Source organism: Sorex fumeus, unplaced genomic scaffold, assembly GCF_029834395.1.
Source record: "Sorex fumeus unplaced genomic scaffold, SorFum_2.1 ptg000072l, whole genome shotgun sequence".
Lineage (NCBI taxonomy): Eukaryota > Metazoa > Chordata > Mammalia > Eulipotyphla > Soricidae > Sorex > Sorex fumeus.
The window spans coordinates 38,483,915-38,502,272 of record NW_026606129.1 but is presented as its reverse complement, the minus strand read 5'-3'; positions in this window follow the sequence as shown (position 1 = coordinate 38,502,272).

Below are 18,358 nucleotides of genomic sequence, written 5' to 3'. Positions count from 1 at the left end.
TTGGCTTCTGGACAATGAGATGATATTAAAAGACATGAATAAAAGGTCTAGAATAAAAGAGCAGTGATTTAGCTCTAGTGAGACATAGGACAGCCATAATATAATGTCACCCTTTATAATTCAAGATGATGTATAGGTGTGTACATGTGAGTGTGTGTGTGTGTATAGTTCAAAGGTAATACATCCTTGGCATTAACATTTCAGAAGAGTGCAAAGATCTTACTCAACCCCAGTTGTGCAAAGAGCCAGCATTATGAAGAAAGAACCACATGCACATTTAAAATTCCGTGTGAACGTACAACTTATTCACCCAGGCAAGTGTGATATTTGTGTGTGTGTGTGTGTGTGTGTGTGTCTGCGCGCGGACGCACGTGCACGCACACGTGTGCCTCACCCAGCAAGGCTTATTCCTGACTCTGCTCAGGGATCAGCTCTAGTGCCACATGCATGTCAAGTACTGAACTAGAAAGCTATCTGCTAGACAAGCACCTTAAGCTTTGGACTCTAGTCTCCCAAAGCTACTTTCTAAGGAATGTTTTTGGTCTGAAAATAAATGTAAAACCTATAAAGACTTACTGTAAAATAAAAATGGAGGGAAGGTATTAAAAAGGTTAAGTAAAATTGTCCCCAAATACCATCACTCAAATGGCTATAACATTTGTGCTTAGCCAATCTGTTATACATAGCCATATATATATATATGTACACATTTATTTCAAAATTCATGTGGCTTTGTAATAGGCCCCCTGCTTTTTTACTTTAGAATAATCCTTGGAGTGAGAGGTTTATTTTCATGATATTCACTGTATCACTATATTAACAAGAGCAAAGAATCCTCTTTAAAAACAAAATGAGCATGTACATAAGTGAAAGTTGTTGGTAGATATGATTTCTAAATTGAGAAATCATTCCTTTAGAATGAATAATTACATTTTTAATTGTATATCAAAATATATTTCTTTTTTTCATATTGGTTTAGAGTGGTTATATCAGTTTCAGAATACTTTGTATTTTGATTACTATTCTTTAAGAATTGATTGTCCTTCAATTTCCTGGTATAAATTATATTGTATGTATTTTTTGACATTTTATATTTTTGTTTCTGATATTTGGGCCACAACAGGAAATGCTCAAGGCTTACTCCTGACTTTATGCTCAAGGATTATTCCTGGCAATGCTAGGGGTGGGGGGAGCTACTATATGTGATGTAAGGGATGAAACCAAGTTTAACCTTTAACCCCTCTACTGTTTCTTTGGCTCTGGCAATGTCTTATTATTTATGACCTAAAAAGCTTAGCTCTAAAAGCATATAAAGCATCTTTTTTCTGTATGTATTTGACTTATACTAAATTAAGGCAAATCACTTCTGTTATCAGCCAAGAATTAAATAAAAAGTCTTTAATCTCACTAATGATAAATTATTTGTTTTAGACTATTCCTTTAATAGAGACAACAGACTCTTTTTTCCCCTACTACAATGACAAATATTTGAGGAAATAATTGAAGTATTTCAGGCCAAGAAATTACAGTTTGATGGACTGTGGGTCTGCTTTCTCCTTCTGAAATAAAGCAGGTTCCTAGATCACTGCAAGTCTCAGTTTTTCTCTTTCTTTGCTTACCATTTTAACCATTGTAAACATTTTAATCACACCAAGCTAAAAATCACTGATTTGATTTATTTGACCCACTTCAGAAATGTAAATGCAGCTGGAAGATGAGGTTTTGTGCTTCAGGACAGGAGACATAGTATGGTAGGTAAGACATTCATCTCACATTCAGCTGGTCAAGGTTTGAACCCTGGTACCAGGTGGAATTTCAAGGAACCAAGAATCACTTGGAGGGACTTCCAAACACAGAACCAGGAGTAGTCCCTGTGTTCTACTAGTTGTGGTCCAAAAATTCAGGGGATAAAAGTATTTTGCTTTAAACCATGGCTCTTTGGGAAAGGTTTGTTCCACAGTTTATAAACTTTCTGCTAGTCTACTAGCATCTGAGAGAGTAACAAGGTCTAAGAGTCCAGGCCTAAGATCAGAAGAGAACTTTTGTCCTGAGTTAGTCACCAAAACATTAAGAGACCTGAGAAAGTTGTGGCTACCTTAAAAGCCTTAATTGTTTTTGTTTTGAAAATTTCTTAAATGAGGCCTGAAGGGACTGGAGAGATAGTACAGTGGATAAGACTTCAGAGCATCCCCATATGGTCCCTGACCCTGTCAGGAGTAGTCCCTAAGTGCAGAGCCAGGTGTAAGCACTGAGCACCACTAGGTGTGACTCTAAAACCAAATAAATAAATTTCTAACATAAGGTGCAGCACTGAGTTATATCTAACATATCAAAATATTCTAACGTCTATGCTATATTAAGACTTGATTTCATCCAGAGATTATCCCATTAATCCATCACTGACCTTTTCCTAGTCCCTTCCCTTACTTTACCTTCTTCATCAGCAATACTGAATTGTATTTGACAACTAAAATTCAAATATATTAAATGTGTATTGTATTGATTTTATGTGAATACATACCATGAAAAGATTCCTACCATGAACTTAATTAACACATCACCTTACATATTCACATCATAACAAAACAATAACATACTAACATACCACTTTTTATAGTAATCCATGTTTTTGGTGACAATTCATAATTAGTACAGGTATGTCTTAGAATTTATTATTGACTCTCATTTGTAATCTACAATAGACAAGAAATTTTCATAAAATATATCACCGATTTTTTTTATTGGTATTGCATTGTATTTATAGGCTGACTTGAAGAGAGTTGCATCTTTTCTTTGTTTCCCATGTGTGAATATGTGAATTGTTTCTAATTTCCAATTGTTATTTTAATGTCATTCAGTATATCTTGTTTCTAATTGTTTACTTGTAAAATCTCTTACCTATTTTTATTAGTATTGCACTTGTTTTGTATTAGTTTTTTTATTTTATTTCATTTTATTTTAATTTTTATTAGTGAGACACCATGAGGTACAGCTGTAGATTTACAAATTTTTGTGCTTGGGTTTCAGTTATACAATGATCGAGTACCCATCCCTCCACCAGTGCCCATTCTCCATCACCACTAATCCCAGTATCCCTCTGAACCCCTTCCCCCCCACCCCCTCCTGCCTCTGTGGCAGGGCATTCCCTTGTGTTCTCTCTCCTTTTGTGTGCTGTGCTTTGCAAAAGAGGAAATAAGTGGCATTCATGTTCGGTCTATAGTCTACTTTAAGCATGCATCTCCCACCCTGGGCGGATCTTCACAATATCCTTTATCTGGTGCTCCCTTCTCTATCTGAGCTGCCTTTCTCCCTAGCGTGTGCTGTTGGCCTCCAAGCCATGGAGTAAACCTCCTGGACTTATCTTGGCTATTCTTGTGTGTTAGTCTCCTATTTTGTTACTTTATGTTCCTCAGATGAATGCAGTCTTTCTAAGTCTGTCCCTCTCTTTCTGACTCATTTCCCTTAGCATGATACTTTCCATGTAGTACCACTTATATGTAAATTTCATGACTTCATCCTTTCTAACAGCTACATAGTACTCCATTGTGTAGATGTACCAAAGTTTCTTTAACCCGTCATCTGTTCTCAGGAACTCAGGTTTTTTCCAGATTCTAGTTATTCTAAGCAGTGCTGCTATGAACAAACAAGTGTAGATGTCACTTCGACTATACTTTTTTCCTCTTTGAGATATATTCCCAGGAGTGGTATTGCTGGGTCAAATGGGAGCTCAATTTCTAATTTTTGGAGAATCGTCCATACTGTTTTCCAAAAGGGCTGAACCAGTCAGCATTCCCACTAGTAGTGAAGGAGGGTCCCTTTCTCGCCACATCCGCGCCAACACAGGTTGCTTTTGTTCTTTAGGATGTGGGCTAATCTCTGTGGTATGAAATGATATCTCATTGTTGTTTTGATCTGCATCTCCCTGATGATTAATGATGTAGAGCATTTTCTCATGTGCCTTTTAGCCATTTTATTTCTTCTTTGAGAAAGTTTCTGTTCATTTCATTGCCCCATTTTTAATGGGGTTGGAGGTTTTCTTCTTGTGGAGTTCAACCAGTACTTTGTGTATCCTTGATATCAACCCCTTGTGGGATGTGTATCAGGTGAACATCCTTTCCCATTCTGTAGACTGTCTTTGTATTTTGGTCACTGTTTCTTTTGAGGTGTAGAAGCTTCTTAGTTTAAGATTGTCCCATTTGTTTATCTGTGTTTTCACTTGCTTGGCCAGTGGTGTGACATCTTTGAAGATACCATTAGCTTCAATGTCATGGAGGGTTTTGCCAACTTTGTCTTTAGCGTACTTTATGGATTCCGGTGTGATGTTGAGTTCTTTAACCCATTTTGATCTTACTTTTGTACATGGTGTTAGGCAGAGATCTGAGCCCACTTTTTTGCATGTAGTAGTCCAGTTTTGCCAGCATAATTTGTTAAAAGGCTTTCCTTGCTCCACTTCGCATTTCTTGCTCCCTTATCATTAAATGATCATATATTTGGGGGGAGATCTCAGTATGTTCAATCGTGTTCCATTGGTCTGCAGCTCTGTTGTTGTTACAGTACCATGCTGTTTTTACTATTACTGCTTTTTAGTAGAGTTTGAAGTTAGGGTGGTTGATTCCTCCCCTTTTCTTTTTCCCAAAAATTGCTTTAGCTAGTCATGGGGGCTTATTGTTCCATATGAATTTTAGGAGTGCTTGCTTCCTTTCTTTGAAGAATGTCATGGGTATCCTTACAGGGATCGTGTTGAATTTGTACAGTGCTTTGAGAAGTATTGCCATTTTGACAATGTTCATTCTCCCGATCCATGAGCAGGGGATATCTTTCCATTTTCTTGTGTCCTCTTTTATTTCCTGAAGTAGTGTTTTGTAGTTTTCTTTGTACAGGTCCTTTACTTCCTTAGTTAAGCTAATTCCTAGGTAGTTGATTTTCTGGTGCGCAATTGTGAATGGGATTGTTTTCTTCATGTTACTTTCTTCTCTCTCACTATTTGCATATAGGAAAGCCATGGACTTTTGGGTATTGATTTTATAGCCTGCAACTTTACTATACAAGTTTATTGTTTATAGGAATTTCTTGGTAGAGGTTTTAGGGTTCTCTAATTATAGTATCATATCATCTGCAAATAGTGAGAGCTTGATTTTTTCTGTATTAGTTTTTTAAAGAGAAAATCTTTAAAAAAATCTACACATTCTATTTTATTATGCTCTATAATTTTATTTTTATTTCTAATATTTTAGGGTTGTTCAATTATTATTTTATAGACTCAAGATAATAGCTCATTAAATTTAAGTATTTCTTATTTCCTTTGCACACATAAGTATCTGTATTTTCATCTTAGGACATCTAAGCTGCACTACAAAAACTTTGCCACTACAATTTTATTATTTGATTCTACATTGCAATTTTTATAAGAAGAAATTTTTATTCCAGATACTGTTATAGGAATTATTTTTGTCTTTAACTTTTGTTTATGAAATTTGTTTTTAAAGAAATGACTACTTTTTATTATTGGTATTTCAAAGCATTTTCTTTTACTTAATGGTTTTTAAATTGTTGATATCAGCAACTGACATCCACTACCCAACCACCACCATGCTGCAGGCCTCTTTCCACTTATGACACATCATAAGACACTTTTTACCCATTTTCCATAATTACTGCACCGTGTTTGATGAGGTTCAGACAGTAGGAAACAAATCATAGAGAAATATATATGTATACACACACACACACACACACACACACACACACACATATGCCTCTCGGAGAGCTCGGCAACCTACCTCAGCAACCTATCCCGCCTGCATGGGCAGAGCCTGGCAAGCTCCCTGTGGCATATTCTATATGCCAAAACCAGTAACTCTAACAGGTCTCATTCCCCGAACCCTGAAAGAGCCTCCAATCGTTGGGAAATACGAGTAAGGAGAGGATGCTAAAATCTCAGGACTTGGACAAATAGAGACATTAATGGCACCCTCTCGGGTAAATCAACGAACAATGAGATGACAGTGATACAGTGATATCTTACTTGGGATCTGGAATATGAGAAATTTATGTTAATAGTACATATGGTCACATATGGTCACGGTCCTCCCATTGTTCATCGATTGCTTGAGCGGGCCCAGTAACGTCTCCATCGTGAGACTTGTTGTTACTGTGTTTGGCATATCGAATACATCACGGGTAGCTTGCCAGGCTCTGCTGTGGGGGTGAGATACTCTCGGTAGCTTGCCGGGCTCTCCGAGAGGGGCGGAGGAATCGAACTCGGGTCGGCCATGATGGCTGTTTGTAAGGCAAATGCCCTACAGCTGTGTAATTTATTGAAAATAATGCATGTTCTCTACTTATTTCAGACTCCATATAAATGTACTATTTCAGATTTGAAACATTAGACTTTTTTGAAAATATATTTTATTGTTTTTTATTCTCTCTGCTTGATTAATTAGCTTCTGAAATAAATGTGTGAAAATATTCTATTAATGTTTTGGACTTTTTTTTATTCATCTCAAATTTACTGATTAATATTTTTGTTAGATATAAGTTACAAAAAGTTTGCCTTGATATTTTATTTCTTTAAAAGAATTAACTACATTTTTATATCTATCAAAAATACATTAGATTCTATTTTATCTCATTAATGTAAATACTACAACTTTCTTTTAATTAAAATATGCTCATTTATAACACATTAATTAAACATGTTTATATAATATACTGTATAATATGTAGGATAAAAGAATAATAATAAATAAAGGCCCTACCATTGATCATTGATTTGCTCGAGTGGGCCCAGTAACGTCTCCATTGGAGACTTTGTTGTTACTGTGTTTGGCATATCGAATATGTCACGGGGAGCTTGCCAGGCTCTGCCATGCGGGCAAGATACTCTCGGTAGCTTGCTGGGCTCTCCAAGAGGGGCGGAGGAATCAAACTCGGGTTGGCCATGTTGGCTGCATGCAAGGCAAACGCCCTACAGCTGTGCTATCGCTCCAGCCCGCTTTAGCTCAGCGGTTACTTCGTGATAGCTTGCACTTATAATATGTAGGATATGTACTACATTTACTCTGCTTAAAATCCATAGACCTATATGTTCTTTAAAAAAATGAGATTTAAAGCAGCCATGTGACACATCTTAAGACATTTCCTACTTAAAAAAAAAATGACATTTCCTACCCATTTTCCATGATTACCACACCATGTTTGATGGAGTTCAGACAGTAGGCACCAAATTATAGAGAAAAAAAAAAAAAAAAATATATATATATATATATATATATATATATATACCTCTCAGAGGACCCGGCAAGCTGTAGAGATTATCTTGCCCACATGGGCAGAGCCTGGCAAACTCCCCATAGCATGTTTGATATGCCAAAACCAGTAACTATAACATGTTTAATTCCCCTGACCCTGAAAGAGCCTCATTGGAAAAGAGAGGCTGCTAAAAACTCAGGGCTGGGCCGAATAGAGGTGTTACTGGTGCCCACTCGAGTAAATTGAGGAACAGCGGGATGACATTGATACAGTGTTTATCAAATGTTCCCTTTAGTTGCTCAGGTCATGGACACTGGATCCATTTTATCTCTTGATTTTATATATTTATGTCTTTAAAGTCTAGAAAAATATTTTTGAGTACTCCAGTATTACATATCCCAAGATTATTATAACAGTAATTGCTAAATCCGCCACAGCTACATCAGATAGTACTCAGGGTTGACAAGCATTAAACTCGGGGCTTTGTATGCATCACGCCATTTTCTTAAGTACCAAGTTTGATTTATATAACACTGTAGCACTGTCATCCCATTATTCATGGATTTGCTTGAGCGGGCACCTGTATTGTCTCCATTGTAAGACATGTTACTGCTTTTGGCATTTCAAATAGCCATGGGTAGCTTGCCAGGTTCTGCTGTATGGGCAGCATACTCTTGGTAGCTTTCCGGGCTCTCGAAGAGGGAGGTTGGTTTATATAAACTTAAAAATACAAATGCATATTGATCTCATTAAACTTCGTTCCAAATAGTGATTTTCTTAAATTTCAATCGAGAAAAATGGTCAAGAAATAACATCTAAAACATACATATTATATGGTTGGGTTGTTTACATTTGCCTTATATTAAAAATTTCTACACTTTGAGTAGATTTCTATTTTACACTTTAATCTTCAGCATCACTAATATTGATTGAACACAAATTAGGAGACAAAAGTTATATTAGAATAAAATTACTTTTTACCAGAACTGAAGGCAAGAAGCTTTCATAGAATGTAAACTTTTAAAAATTTATCTTTTTATATTATTCTTCATCCAAATGTTCTGAGCTATTATTAATTTAACACCTAGATGTGAAAAATTATAAAACCAATTGGCTTTGAAATATTTTGACTTTCATGTTGCATAGATATATAACTGACAGTACTGTCCATGTTACTAGTTACTATATATATTTTGTTTCCTTCTTCCAACATATTAACACTTTTGACACTGGGAACAGTCTCAACTATTAATTAATCAACACATCCATGGCAAGGTTTAGGGTTTTTAGGAATGAGCATGAATTTCTGTATCAGATCTGAAGGACTTCCCAATAATGGCCCAGAAATTGATAAATTAAAAGTTTAACAATCCCATTTGCTAAGTGGATAAAAGTGTGAGGCAATAGCAGTTTGTACATAAATGGGGGTATAGAAAGGGAAGATTGGTATCAATTCTGAAGTCTTTTTTGGCAAATGAGCTCTTCTTTAAGTACAGAGATTTCTTTAAGTCTTGACTCTGTTCTTGGGGAGAACTTTCTTTGCCTTTGCTCTTAATTCATTGATCTTTGACTTTGTTGACTGTAGTCTTTGCTCTAAGTAATAACCCTGAAAGGTGAATCTTCTTTGTCCTTCCAGAGTGAACTGGATAACTGTCTTATCCTGCTCCTTGCCTGCAGAAATTAGAGGAGGTCAAGAAGCCATTTTCAGTCTAAAGCTCTGGGTTCCTTAAACAGTAACTTTTTCAAAAATTTCTATGATTTTTATATTTTGGATTCATTAAATTTCTTCTGCCAAACAATTTACTTCACAGTTGCACCTCTTTCTTAAATTCTTTTTTTTTTTTTTTTTTGCAAGGGAAGTCATTAAATAGACTTGGACTGCATTGTTGAAGTTAGGACTAACTATCCTTTTCCAGTAAGAAGAAAAAAAAAAGAAATTCCTCGCTCCAGCCTGAGTCCATGTCTCCTGGAGAGCTCCAGTAGTGGGGGCCACTTGCCATCCTGAACAGAACAAGTGGGCTTAGACTTAGTTTGACAACAAACTTGTGGGACATGAGCATTTGTACCTCAAAAACGCTCCTAAGAAACTCTATCCATCCAGACTCATGCCAGGAACTTCTGGTGCATCAGTCAGAGAGGTGGAAGCACTATTTTCTCAAGGTTACCTCCCTTGCATCATGTTTCCAGCTCATCCACAACTCTTGGGGAAGATAGCCAGGAGTCAGGTGACCTGCAAAAGAATTTGCAAACTACCTGGGAAACCCCACTTCTGATGGAGTTACATCTCCCACCTCTAGCTCATCTGCAACAATAAGTGTGAAGGTCAATTAATGCTTTCATTCTGTTTCCTGGAATTTCTGAATCCACTTGAAAAAATTAACAATGAGCAACCTTTTGTTGTTGTTGTTTAATTATTTATTTTCAATGATGCCAGGAATTGAACCTAGGACCTCACACATCCTAGGCAAGTCTCTATCATTGATCTGGGGATGTCTTGTTTGATTTTATTTCCATCCATATCTAAAAATAAATTTTTGAATAAAGGTTGAGTGTAGGATAACACTGCTTTTGTCTTTCCTGCATAGTCTCAGGTAGTTTGGGTTTATTGGGATGGTCCCATCACAGTGCTCCCATTCCTCTGTGTTCATTTTTAACTTCTTTCTTTGTGCTCTGTTGACTTGTAAATATTGTTTTTCTCTTCTCCCTAAGTCCTTTGCATAGTTTATTCAGAGCAATGTCCTTCTTGTATGAACACAAGAAGACTGTATATGCTATGCTTTTGTAATGTGACTCTCAGTGATATTTTCCTCCTGGGCATCTGTTCTCTCACCCAAGCCTCAGCTGCCCTTTCTTCCTAGTGCCCCTAAAAGCAGGGTCCCAACCAGGGACTGGATGGAACCAGGGCAAGCAGTAAGCTATGTGCTACCCTGGCATTAAGATGGGCCTGGCCAAGGTGCCATGGTACTTAACTATAAGTTAAGAACAAATGGACAAATTGGTTATGGACAAATGCTGTCATGATCCAAAAATAATAACTAGATTCCGACCCTGCTAGTGTTAGAAATGATTAATCTGACCTGAGTGCTGTAGTCTGAGTCTGTGGCAAGAAGGTCCCAGGAGAGCTGCCCTACAAATCTCAATGTTATCTCTTACTGTATCCAAAGAAAAACACCTTAAGGGGTATTTTTCTCAAGGCAGTCAGGAAGGGCTTGGTATGCCTCTAAGGTAGTGTTTTCTTTGAACCTGGTAGGCCCTCAGGAAGGGCTTTCTTATGTTGATTTTGCTACTGGACTGGGTGTAGCATGGGCCCAGAGGTCAAATGGAGGAGAGACAAGTAGGAATTGGAGAGGCAAGAGAGCTGGTAAGAGGGAGGAGAGAGAGAGCAGGGCGGCAAGATGGACAGCGAAGAGTCTAGCAAGGGGGAAAGAAGGAGAAGAATGTAGAAGAATACAGGAGCAGGCACGTGGAGAGAGCGAGCCCAGGCTGCGAGATGGAGCATGGAGAGATGAGTGGGAGAGACAGGAATGGAGAGCAGTGGAGACTAGAACGGAGGTTCAGAGAGACTGGGGCACTACCATTGAAAAAGACGTATATGTAAATTTCTCACTATCAGAAAAGCACTGAAATATAAAAATCTCTCTCAATAGAGAGACAGGATTCAAAACTACTTAATGGTAGATTGGTTCAGATGTCTTCCTACTGACTCTCTCCCCACTCCATTGGAAGTCAATTTATATAAGTCCCTCAATCTCTCTCTGGGCATTTGATTATCTAAAGTACTGCCCCCTTTTTTTTTTAATCATACAGTCTGCCTGTTGTTTGTTTCTTTACCTAATCTCTAAAAACAAAAGCTGCAGTAGATAATTTCCTTTGCACATCACAAATGTGTTAAGATTTTGCAACTCCATTTAAAAAAGTTATACTTTAGGAAGTCTAGATAAATTTACTGCATGGATGTGTATAGTTACTGCACCACCACCATTTTCTGATAGCACAGCAGTAGGGCATTTGTCTTCAAGCAGCCTTCCTGGCCGAGCTGGGTTCGATTCCTCCGCCCCTCTCGGAGAGTCCAGGAAGCTACCAAGAGTATTTCGCCCGCATAGCAAAGTCTGGCAAGCTTCCCATGATGTGTTCGATATGCCAAACAGTAATCAGTCTCACAATGGAGACGTTACTGGGCCCGCTCAAGCAAATCGATGAACAACTGGAGAACAGTGCTACAGTGCTACTTTTAAACAGGATTTGACTCATATCCCAAGTCTCTTTTGGAAGGTTAAAGTTTTAGTAAGCTTAATGATAGAATTCATTAAATATATAAATCATTATTCTTCTGAAATATTGATTGCTGAATGTAGGTTTACTTTGAGTATGCAAGTAAAATCTATCTGATGTCATGAGAAAAAATGTATATAAGGAAATACAATTTCTAGAGTAAGAGAATTATTTGCAAGCTTTACAATCTAAAGGAAGGTCAGTGCAATTGTTCACATCTCTTTTGTTATTTTTTAAATTAAACTTACAATTTTTTAACATGAAGAAATAAAATTTGCCCATAATATGTTAACTAAAAATGATTTTTAAAATTCTATATAAAACGATGTGCATTTCAGTAAGAAAAAACATATAAGAATGCATATATTTTTGTTGAGAAAAATGCAGTAATTCTTTTCTGTATTCTCATTCCCTTCTCTTTGTGCTGCCATGGTTAGGGATTGTGTTCTTGGGCCTACTGGAGTGACATACCTTGGGGTGTGCTTGTGCTTCCAGTCATGGCGCTCACCCAGGGTTCACACTTGGTTCTAATGCTTGTGCAAATTTTGGTTGCAGTGTTTGCCAAGGTTCACAGTCCTTACACAAAAAATAAAATTATTATTATTATTTGTGGTGCCACATATTTTACGAAGAGTTTTATGCATAAGAGATATATGCTCCTTCATTAAGCTAAATTCATGAATACTTATAATTTTTCTTAAAACTGGTTACATTTGGAAGTGGTTAAAGGAAAGATGAGACAGTCTACAAGAACTGTATTCATGATTTGTGAAAAAAAACCTTAGGAAAAGAAACTTCCTAAGTTTACAATTGGTCAAGTTGGATAAGGTCAAATGACTTTTTCATGAGAAGTTTTAAACCAAGCTTTAATATAGCGTGCATGTGTGAACCGCAAACTTCAATTCCTTACATTTGCTAAAAGTACAAAAACATTCTTTAATCTATGATCAGTTTTTAATAACAGATTAAAAATTGCTTATAAATTAAATTTTAGATTTTAAATTGTCTTCCTGGAAGATAAGGACAATATATATTATCCAAGTCACTTCATGCACTCTGGGGCTGCATGCCTCTTCTGGGCCCCTCCATAATTACTTTAGGCAAACTTTGTGATTTTTATTTTAAGTGAGTTAAGTTTTTTTCAACAATGGAAGATTTTATAATTGCTCGTGGACTCTGTCATTTTGGTTAAATGAGTAATTAAGCATAATTTTATATTAAGGTCTTTCCCCTATTATTTTGTGGGTTGACTTCCCTAGTGGTGCTAATGAGTCCTAAGGGCTGCTCCAGATGATACTCAGTGCAGTGGTGCAGACTCCACAGTTCAGTGGTTCTTAGGTTGGTGATATGAGGTTGTTCCACTAGGAGCCACCACGATTATACCTGGCACTATGCAAGGGAACCATGAAGAACCAGAGATAAAACAGGACTGCTGCATTCAAGGTATGTCATCCAGCCCATTTCATTTTCTCCCTGCTTTAATCTGCATGGCTTAAACCTTTTAAGACCTAGGACACATTTTCCAGGAATAGGGACTCAAAAAAAGATAGGCTCTTTTTTTTTTTTTTTTTTGGTCAGACCTAGTAGTGCTCAGGACTCACTCCTGACTCTGGCTCAGAAATCTCTTCTAACAGGGCTTCAGAGGGACCATATGAGGTGTTGGAGATTGAACTTGGGTTAACTATGTGCAAATCAAGTGTCCTGCAAGTTGTACTATCCTTTAGCACAGATAAAGCCTTTGATTACTTAAAAGAAATGTGTGATGGATCTAAAGAAATCCTGGCATAATCCATAGTAATTTTTTTCTTTTTAATAAAATATATCAAATAAACTACACATGTCTGATATGTTGAGACTTCATGGGCAGCTTAGCCACATAAGGAGAACTGTTTAGAAAGTGAAGTACCTCAGAATCAGCTTAATCAAAGAGGTGAAAGACCTGTACAAGGAAAATTACAAAACACTACTTCAAGAAATAAAAGGACACTAGGAAATGGAGACACATCCCCTGCTCATGGATAGAGAGGATTAACATTATCAAAATGGCAATACTGCCCAAAGCACTATACAAATTCAGTGCAGTCCCTATCAGGATACCCATGACATTTTTCAAAGAAATAGAGAAAACACTCCTGAAATTCACATGGAACAATAAACCCCCACGAATAGCTAAAGCAATCCTTGGGAAAAAAAAGATGGGTGGTATCACCTTCCCCAACTTCAAACTGTACTACAAAGCAGTAGTAATTAAGACACCATGGTACTGGGCTAGAAACAGACCTGCAGACCAATGGAACAGAGTTGAATATTCTACCACAGACCCCCAATATATGACCACTTAATGTTTGACAAAGGAGCAAGAAATGTGAAGTGGAACAAGAAAAGCCTCTTCAACAAGTGGTGCTGGGAAAACTGGATAGCTACATGCAAAAAAATGGACTCTGACCTTTGTCTAATGCCAGGCACAAAAGTCAGAGATCTAAGTGGATTAAAGACCTCAATATCAGACATGAATCTGTAAGGTACATAGAGGAAAATGTAGGCAGAACTCTCCACGACATTGAAGCTAATATTATCTTGAAGGATGAAACAACACCGACCATGCAAGTGGAAGCAAACATAAACAAATGGGACTACATCAAACTAAGAAGCTTCTGTGCTTCAAAAGAAACAGTGACCAAAATACAGAAAGAGCCCACTGAATGAAAAAGAATATTTACCCAATACCCATCTAATAAGGGATTAATATCCAGGATATACAAGACACTAGTAGAATTGTACAAGAAAAAAACCTACAACCCCATCAAAAAAAATGAAGAGAAGAAATGAACAGAAGTTTCCTCAAAAAAGAAATACAAATGGCCAAAAGGCATATAAAAAATGCTCCACATTGCTAGCCATCAGGGAGATGCAAATCAAAACAACAATGAAATATCATCTCACACCACAGAGACTGGCACACATTCAAAAGAAGAAAAGCAACCAGTGCTGGCATGGATGAGGGGAAAAAGGGACACTCTTTCACTATTGGTGGGAATGCCCACTAGTCCAGTCTTTCTGGAAAACAATTTGGATAGTCCTTTAAAAATTAGAAATTGAGCTTCCATATATCCTGAGGATGCAAAAAAGCACAGCAGAAATGACATCTGTACTTATATATTCATTGCAGCACTGTTCACAATAGCCAAAATCTGGAAACAACCCAAGTGCCCTAGAACAGATGACTGGTTAAGGAAACTTTACATTTACAGAATGCAGCTGTAAGGAGAGATGAAGTCATGAACTTTGCTTATAAATGGATAGACATGGAGAGTATCATGCTAAGTGAAATGAGTCAGATTTTTTTGTTTAGGAGACCACAGTCCATGGTCCTCCCGTTGTTCATCGATTTGCTCGAGTGGGCCCAATAACGTCTCCATCGTGAGACTTGTTTTTACTGTGTTTGGCATATTGAATACGTCACGGGTAGCTTGCCAGGCTCTGCTGTGTGGGCGAGATACTCTTGGTAGCTTGCCGGGCCCTCTGAGAGGGGCGGAGGAATCGAACTCGGGTTGGCCATGTTGGCCGCTTGTAAGGCAAACACCCTACCGCTGTGCTATTTGTTTAGGAGAATCAGAAAAAAATGATTTTGACAGATACTTTAGAAAGTATGGTTATCATGGAAAACAGGCTGAGAAATTACAGAACTTGTAAAATTAAACTGAACCATATAAAAATATTTAACAAAAATCAGAAATGGAAGAAATATGGAGGTGAATATCATTTTTAATGCCTTTTGTTGAAAATTTATGGGTTTTGTTTTCTAGACTTAAGAAACATTTTCTTTAAAAAAAAAATCTCTGAGGGGCTGGATTGATAATATAGCTGGAAGGGCACCATATATGATCCCGGGAGCATCACCAGGAGTGATCCCTGAGCATAGAGCCAGGAGTAAGCCCTGAGCACAGTTGAGTGTTACTGCAAAAACTAACAAAATAAAATAAATACATAAAAATATTATTGTGTATCACCTGAAACAAAGGGCTGGAGTGATAGCACAGCAGGTAGGCGTTTGCCTTGCAAGAGGCCAACATGGCTGACCCGAGTTCGATTCCTCCGCCTCTCTCTGAGAGCCCAGCAAGCTACCAAGAGTATCTCGCCCTCACAGCAAAGCCTGGCAAGCTACCCGTGATGTATTCTATATGCCAAACACAGTAACAACAAGTCTCACAATGGTAATGTTACTGGGCCTGCTCGAGCAAATCGATGAACAAAGGGACGACAGTGACAGTGACCTGAAACAATATTTTAAATTATGTCTTTTGTTGGACTGGAGCGATAGCACAGCAGGTAGGGCCTTTGCCTTGCAAGCAGCCAACATCGCCGACCCGAGTTTGATTCCTCCGCCCCTCTCGGAGAGCCTGGCAAGCTACCCAGAGTATCTCGCCTGCACGGCAAAGCCTGGCAAGCCACCTGTGAGTATTCGATATGACAAAACACAGTAACAATTGTCACAATGGAGACATTACTGGGCCCGCTGGAGCAAATTGATTAACAATGGGAGGACATTGACAGTGATGTCTTTTGTTTGGACCAGAGCAATAGCATTGCGAGTGAGCTGTATGCCTTGCACATGGCCAACTCGGGTTCGATTTTTCATCTGCTCCTCTCGGAGAGCCCGACAAGCTACCGAGAGTACTCTGCCCACACAGAAAAGCTTGGAAAGCCACCCTTGACCTACTCGATATACCAAAAACAGTAACAATAAGTGTCACAATGGAGATGTTACTGGTGCCCGCTGGAGCAAATCAATGAACAACAGGAGGACAGTGCTACAGTGCTACAGTCTTTGTGAGTATAAATAAAATGTTTGATTTTCCTTCTCTCTTTGAGACCCTCAGAATGTGAAATGTTTTTGTTAGTATCCTGTTCGTGGCTTATGTTTGTTTGCAGAAATCTTAGAAGGATCTTTCATTTCTCCTGTTAAGCTATTATTAGAAACATGGTTGCATTATCAAGGTTTTTAACTGAAATGTCATATTTGAAACAGATCATTTTTAAATAGCCAAGATTGATCTCACAGATCCCACAAAGGGAAAGTACCTTGGTAATTTGCTTGCAAAGTTCCAATGGTTTCTAGAAAAAAGCTGACTAATAGTTTTTAAAAAAAATATGCTATTGTCATTGAAATCATTATATTGTACTCTATAAAGAATTACATGTTAAGTACACCTTCTTTTTGTTTTGCTTTGTTTTTTGGGGGGGAAGGAGGGTCACATCTGTCAGTGCTCAGAGACTGCTTGTGATGCTTGGTGCTCAGGAGACATATGGGATGCTGGGGATTGAACTCAGGTTGGTCTCACTCAAGACAAGTGCTCTACCTGATTAACTATTTCTCCAAATAAATATTCTTAAGTGTGTATTCCTGAAAAAATATATAGGTAAGTAGGTTTATATGTAGATAGAGAAATTTTTCTAGAGTGACTAGGTAGTACATATTAATTTTAGTATTAATAAGAGTTTGTTTGGATATAAAATGGTAAGAACTAGGAGCATATATGTTATATGCTAAATTTAAAAAAGTACATATTGAGAGATACTATTTCTTAAAATTCCCACAAGTATGCAAGATACTACACAATTTATTAATTGTAGAAACTAAAATATATTAGCCCCATAAGGTAATATTTAGAATTCTGTTGTACTCCTAGCTAAGAAGGAGAAATCAATGCTCATTTTTGCAATTCTGTCTATGCATATCTCCAGATTTTGTTACTCAGCAAATTTAAAGAATTATCAAATGAGTCAGAAAAATCAATGGTCTTACTCAATATCAATCTTTGCTAGTAATTTCATCATGCAATAATTGAAAGTTACAAGCACCGAAAAAGAAGGATCAGTTCTGGTTTCTCAGGCTTTTCTTACAGAACAAGATGTCTTTGGACCAGAGTAATCTATTAAGCATTTAGTTGCAATTTTCCTGATATTTATAGGAAGAAAAGCTTTTTATTCATTAAATATTCAATTAATATCCCAGGTAATAATACAATTTGTATGGTATTCTTGCTAATCAAGCTTCAAAAATACATTTATTCTAATCTTGTCTATCATTTTAATCTTAGCCTAGAATAGATATGAACTCTTTTCCTATCACACAAATCAAATTAGCAAGTGCAGTGCTTAAGTTATTAATTTATTTAAAGAAAAGTTAAATGGGCAAGAGACTTTTACTTCTCAATAACATCTTCCCAATAATTAAGGTGTTATGGATTTTAGATAACTGATTAAATTTATTTCTTCTCAGTAGTATCATTTCCACTGTTAAAGTCCAAATGATGTACATTCTGTTCTGTAATTATAATTGGTTGTCTATTTAATTTTTTTGTGGTGCTGTGATTGAATACCTTGCTGTAGTCACATGCCTGACATTTAATTTTTGGTTTTGATGAATATGATGTAATTTATATAATTTCTAAAATGGAATCAGGCCATTCTGATTCATCCATATTAAAAAACTGTCAAGTAATTACTTAATTACTTAATGACATCATAGATAATGTACATCTTAAGATTATCTATGTTTAAATGTGTTGGTTAATTGCTCAAATAATTGCTTGACTAAAGAAATATTAATTTGATGTAATTTTCCAAGTCCAGTAGATCCTGGTCAACGCTATTTATTTATTTATTTGGGCTGGAGCGATGGCACAGTGGTTTGCCTTGCACGCAGCCAACATGGCCGACCCGAGTTCGATTTCTCCACCCCTCTCAGAGAGCCCGACAAGTTACCGAGAGTATCTCGCCCACACGGCAGAGCCTGGCAAGCTACCCGTGACATACTCGATATGCCAAACAC